General features: G+C 36.6%; 1 protein-coding gene across 1 annotated transcript in view; it reads right to left on the bottom strand.

Annotated features, from left to right (window-relative positions):
* Nucleotides 1-6,727, bottom strand: part of DGKI (diacylglycerol kinase iota) — a 316,603-nt gene that overhangs the window by 267,625 nt on the left and 42,251 nt on the right. The window lies entirely within an intron of this gene.

Genomic DNA, 6,727 nt, shown 5'->3' on the forward strand with positions numbered 1-6,727 from the left:
TGCTGAACCCTTCATCCTCTACCCATATAAGAGTTAAGAACTTTAGCCCATTGCCTGCTTAAACATGAGTGTTGGAAAGGACTAGAGTCAACTACCAACTGCAGGATATTCCAATTTACATTATTGTAGGACACATTATCAGGAGGTTTGAGTGAAATAATCATGATCATCCTTATTTTGCAGATGAGGAAATTAAAGCATAGAGTCATTACTTAAAATGTTGAGTCAAAGTAAAGACTCAACCCAAACAGGCCAGCAGAGAGTCTAGATTCTTAACCACTGTGCCGCCATGCCTCTCCTTTGCTCTGAAATCTTAGAATCAAGGTATTTCCGTATGACATGCCAATAAATTATTTCAGAGATAGTCAGTAGAAATACTGAATATATAAAAATGTCAGACAATATTATAAGGAACAGAAAAATTATAATTGTTATTAGCTTAGTAGGAGATGAGGGAGAATGAACAATATCATTGATGTTAAGAGAAATTCTGTACTTATTGAGATTATAAATCACCTAATGACTATCAATCTAAGGATGAAAATGGAAGAATTTGATGCAATTACCTATGTGAAATCATGGTTGACTCATGGGATCATTTAGCTAGTGACAGCTCTACTCAAAAGATTAAACCAATTTCCACAAAGCAACAATTATTTAGACATTGTAAGCACGACTTAATCATCTGTACTGTAACGTATCATTTGGTAAGTTGATGTGTAATACCATGTAGTTTAGTTTATTTAGGAAATAAAAGGCAATATCTAATATTTTAATTTAAATATTAATGTACATGGCTCTACCATTTTGTTAAGTATCATCCTTACTAGAAAGCAGGTAAAAAACTGAAGGAACTAAGGCACAGAAAAACTTATGGAAAATCAATATTATGGAAAAAAACTGAGTAACTATCTCTAATCTATGTGATTTGAGATATAAAGCATCCTTCTATTCAAAATTCTTTATAGATCTAATATAAATCTATGCTACTACTGCTTAAACATATTTTGAGCATAGTAGTCATAAATTTATGTTGAATGGAATTCTCAACCTAATTTCTTTGACAATTAAATTAAGTAGTTACCATTTGGTGAGGGAGGAGGATCATCAATTGTCTTCATGAATTTTTTTTAAAAATGCCATTACTACAGAATCACTGTTGTTCTCTAATCCTCATTTCCCAAGTACTTTAATTTTTCACACTACTCTCTCTTTTTTTAAATTTTTCTTTTTGTATCTTTTTAAAAATTTTTATTATCATAATCTTGTTTATATTACATTGAATCACACTTTACAGTGTATTACATTTCTTTTTCCAGAAGGAATGCCATTCACACTATTCTCTTGATCATTTTTCATATCCTTTAAACTATGGAACTGACATTAGACTTTTGATCCTTACACTGTAAACGTGAGTGTTGATACTTGCTCTTACGATAGTGAAGCAAGGCTTCTAACACCATAACATCTTTTTATTGCTCATCAATAAATTCTGAATTATTCATCTATTATTTCAAGTACTGGATAAGGAAATGGCTATTACTTAAGGGTGCTAAATTATTGGTGATATATTATTTCAAGACCTAAGTTCTATATTGTTAGCAGAAATACATAACACAATTGCTCATTTATTTTCAGTCTGTTTAATTAAAAATGTTACTTATAGAGCACTTGAAAGGATTGTAGAAATTTTAACCTAACCCATTTAGCTTATGACTAAGGAAACTGAAGTCCAGAAATATCCAACTTAGAGGAGTTCAACAAATATTTGTTTAAAAATGTTCACGTATCCGGCATTATAGAATGGAGTAGAACACTGACCAATGACCCCTGCTCTAGAGACTTTATCAACCTTGGAGAAAAGTAGAAGAGCTGTAACTTGAACTCAGGTGAAACTAGTCTTCAAGTGAATGTATTTTTATGTACATGAAGTAAATGACCTAAAGTCTCCTACTCTCAAATGAGGCATAGCTGATCGTATGTTTTTCTATGGTTTAGATAATGGTTTGTCTTCCGAAAGTTCCTGTTGGAAACTTGGTCTCCAGTGAGATGGCGAGATCTTTGAGGGTGGGGCCTAATTGAAGAACACCATCCAATTACCTGGGAGTATGAGAGGGATGAACAGGAAGTGGAAAAGTCTGTTTCCTCTTCCTTTCCCTCTCTCTCTCAACCATGTCTTTACATAGCACCAGATACTGCTCAAATGCTAGATCTCTACTCTTGAACTTTCCAGCCACCAGAATCAGAAACCAAATAAACCTCTATTACAAATCATCCAGTCTCAGGTATTTCTGTTTAGCAAGATAATAATAAACTAATATATGCTTTATCTTTGAAATGCTCTTTTAGACCAACTGTTGTTTTGGGAAAAACAAGTTTCTTTTAAAGTGTATTCAGTTAGCAGATACTCATGGACCACCTACTCTGTACCCTGGCACAATGAATCTGGAACAAATTCCATAAGTGGCCTCCCAAAGCTTACACTAAAGAGGGAGACAAGGCTAGATAAGCTGTCATACGTATAAATAATTATGGCATACAAAATGTACTGAAGAGGCAGAACAAAGTGCTTTAATAAAGAAAAAATTGACTACTTATTCTAAAGCAGCTATTAAAAAAAACAAACCTCTCAGTAATGGACTGATGTTTTATCCCCCACTACAAAACTACATGTTGAAATTCAAACCCCCAATGTGATGGTATTGGGAGATGGGCCTTTGGGAGGTAATTGAGTCATGAAGGTAGAGCCCTCACAAATGAGATCAGTGTCCTTAGAAAAGGGAATCCAAAGAGTTCTCCTGTCTTCTTTACTCCATGTGAGGATAGAATAAGAACATGGTAGTCTGCAACCCGGAAAAGGGTCCTCACAGAAGCAGATCGTGTTGGTACCCTGATCTCAGACCTCATGGCCTCCAGGGATGGAGGAAATGAATTTGTATTGTTTATGAGCCACCCAGTCTAAAGTATTTTGTTACAAAGCCTGAGTTGACCAAGATAATCTCTAAAGGGATGATATTTCAACTGATGTCTAAATATAAGAAACAGCTGGTCATACAGAGACTTTTAATACAGTAATGAAGTACACAAATATTCACAGATGGGAATATTTTGGTATGTCCTTCACAAAATAAAAGAAAGTTCACGTGGCAGCTAGATGTGACTGGAGAGGTAGGCAGGGGCCAGGTTATGCAGATCTTTATGCCAAGACAATGGTTTTGGTTTTCTTCTAAATGCTATGGAAACCCCTTGAGAACTTTAAGCTGGAAAAATGACATAATCTAATACTGCTTTTTAAAGTTCTCTTCTGAATCATGGGTGTATTAAATAGGAAAACTGAGGAATCATGGAGATGCCAGTACAGTATCAAAGGTGAGAGATCATGGAACCTTAGTCCAAGGTGCTGACAATCAAAACAAAGATAAATGGATGAATTTTAAATACATTTTATGAAAAAAATTGACAGGAGTGGTTGATATATTAAATGTGGGATTACATAAGAAAGTGAATCAATATGACCCCCCAGTTTTCCTGATGGAGTTAGATCAATAGTCATCTCATTTTTTTAAAATTTTTCTATAGGGGGCATGCACTCACGAGAGAGAGAGAGAGAGAGAGAGAGAGAGAAAGCACCCCTACCGCACCCTTCCGGGGATGGTGGGAGAAGGCCACTCTGCAATCCCTTTTTCTCCATTTTCTTCTTGAGATTTTGAGAATGCATGAACACCCACCTGGCATGTTTCATAAGCCTCCAGGTCCAGGACTTGAACTGCATGATCAGCCATGTGGAACCTAGCTGCCTTAACCACCATGCCACCAGCTGGCCAGGGTCTCACTTTTTGAAGTATAAAAGAATTTTTTTTAATGGTTTTTGTGGTGACAAGAATAAAGAATATGGTTTTGGATACACTGTGTTTAGGTAACTATGATATATCCAATGGGCATGTTTCAAATGGAACTCTTAAGAAGAATAGACTAGAAATGTAAAGTTAAGAGTTACCAGTCCACATGTGATGTTTTTAGACCCTGAAATCAGATGAGCTCTTCTGACAAGAGAGGGCAGAGATAAGAGCATAAACAATTACTAAGTCCAGAGGATATATGGAGGTCAAGGGAAGAAATGAATGAAAGAGTAAAAAGGGCATTTAATAAAGTAAGAAAAAATTAGAAAAGAGCAATGTTAGAAGAGAGAACATTTCAAGAAAAATGGAATATCTAATATTTTGAATATTTTTGAGGGACTCAATAACAAAAGAACAAAAAAAAAGCTAATGGATTTGGCATGAGGAAGGTCATTTGAACCACTGAAAAAGCTATTTCAGTAAACAGAGTAGAAATTAGATCAGAACATGTTAAAATGACTAGACAGTGACATACTGAAAATAATCTATGCAGAGGACATTTTCTGGAAACTTGCAATGAACAAAAGAGCAGCAGTTAAGACACAGTTGCTAGTTAAGGAGTGTTTTTGTTTGTTTTCTTAAGATGGAAACTATTTGAGCATGTTTATCTTGATGTTTGGAATAATCTAAAAGATGGGTATGAAAATGCAGAAGAGGAAGGAATATCAAGTCCTTGCTTTAAAAAAAAAAAAAAGTGTCCAAAACCTTTATAGAGGGTCTGCCTTCAGAGAAAAGAGGCACTTACACCTAATGAAAAGCAAAATCTTGCATTACAAAAATTGCACATACAGTTACATATCTATCTACTCACTTGTCCATCTTGCAACAGAGAGGTATTCAAGAACAAAGAGTTAAAGGTATGAATCCCCCAGTTGCAGATTCATAAACTCCACCCTAAGAGCACAAAACTATCCCTTCTATTTTCCTAAATCCAACACTTCATCGTCTGAGATATCACTGGGTTATTTTTCTGGCCAATGCTATCATGTATTCTGGGGTATCATGGAGGCACTACAACCTACCATTTTTCTCACATGTTCCTCACCAATAACCTTCCTATTACTCCAGCATGGATAAACATAGGGGGAGAGGACAACTGATGGGGCAAATCTTTTTTTTCCCTCTCCACAACCTCTCTTAGTCCTCACCTTATTCTTTTCCATGTTTTTTCTCAATCCACTTGTAACAGTCAGTAACAGTGAGATTATTTCTCTTCACAGTCTTTTTAAATAACTGTCTAAAATGTTCGTGAACCCTCTGTACTCAGATATCTTCTACTCCTACTCTACAAATCATCTATTTTCATAGCTTTAATTATGTTCTATATATGCAGACAGCTCATTAATGTCCCACCTCTAGCCCAATATCCCTCACAAGCTCCAAGCTCATATACCCACTTAGCTTTCTATTAGACAGCTACAATTGGAGAGGGGGGTACAAAGACACTTCAAACTTGACAATTCTACAAGTAAACTTCATCGCCCCCCCCCCAATCCTATTCTCAAACCAACTCATTTACTGACATCTAATCAGTTTTCCAGGACAGAAGTTTGGTTTATTTTGGCTTCCATTTCTTCATGTTCAAAATCCAAGCAATTACTACCATCTGTCCATTTCCTTTCCTTCAAGCTCATTACCAACAATGCTATTCTTAGTGCAGTTCACCATTATTTCTTGCCCCAATTATGAGCAAATCTTCTTAAATTGTCTCCATGCCTCCAATATTACTACTCCTAAGTCAGAATAATATATTCTGCTTCAAATGGTTTGATACTCCCCTCCCAACCACCCTGGATGTGAAACACTCAACTTACAGCATGGCTTACAATGACTTCAGGTCTTACTCTCATTTATGTTCTCTCTCACTTGCACTTATGTGCATGTTCTTTCTTTCTAAAAAGTTCTCATTTACCTCCTCTCTCCCTACACTGTTAATTCAGAAAACTTCTAAAGGACTCAGTTTAGTTGCCACCTCTTCCAAGAAGCTCCTTCTCTGACCACTTTTCTCTCTCTCCCATTCATGACTACGCAGAGCTAGTTTGAAGAGAACGGCAGCTGGGAAGGTTTCCAAGGGGTAAATTTGTGAGTGGAACTGAAACTCATCTCACTGGGAATGTAAATGAGGTGGAGAAAGGATACTTACCCAAAATTATATTTAGCCGACTTTCTCTTGAGGAGAGTACCATAGAAGATAGATATATTTGGGAAGTGATGGGAGACAGCAGGGCAGGCTATACTATTACACATTCTAAGGGTGATGGGTTCTGCTAATTGTAGGCTTTTGTTTGACTAATTGGGGAGTGCACTTGTGGGCATGAGCTAGGCTGCCCAGAATAATACAGGAGGGCTAAGAACTCGCTTGCCTTCTCTAGCTTTCCCCACACTGGACATAGTGTGCCCTCTAAATAAAATTGAACACACGAATATGTCAAGCGTCACCTCCTGCCTACCACTGCTTACCACTAAAACAGCCATGACTGCTCTCCATTCCAACTTCCCATATACCTGTTTATCTTCATAACTAGACTGTAAGGTCAGAGGCTGAGTATGAGTGTAACTTTACCCTTGGGCTGGTTTATTTATCTTCTCAACAAATGAAAACACTGAGCGTTAGAGAGATTAGGTGAGATGCCCAAGATCACACAGAATCAAGCCTAGTTTTAAAGGCAGTAAGTGTGAGACTCGAGTGTTCACATGAATAGTCAGTAACTATGCAGTCCTCTGAGTAGCATAAACCCACCCAAGATTTAAAAAATGGAATTAAAATTGGCCAAAAGACAATAAAAAGCTACTTCTTTTTGACCCCTTCAATTCCATCACCACCCCTT

The sequence above is a fragment of the Tupaia chinensis genome, unplaced genomic scaffold (genome assembly GCF_000334495.1).
Source record: "Tupaia chinensis unplaced genomic scaffold, TupChi_1.0 Scaffold000140_1, whole genome shotgun sequence".
Classification (NCBI taxonomy): Eukaryota; Metazoa; Chordata; class Mammalia; order Scandentia; family Tupaiidae; genus Tupaia; species Tupaia belangeri.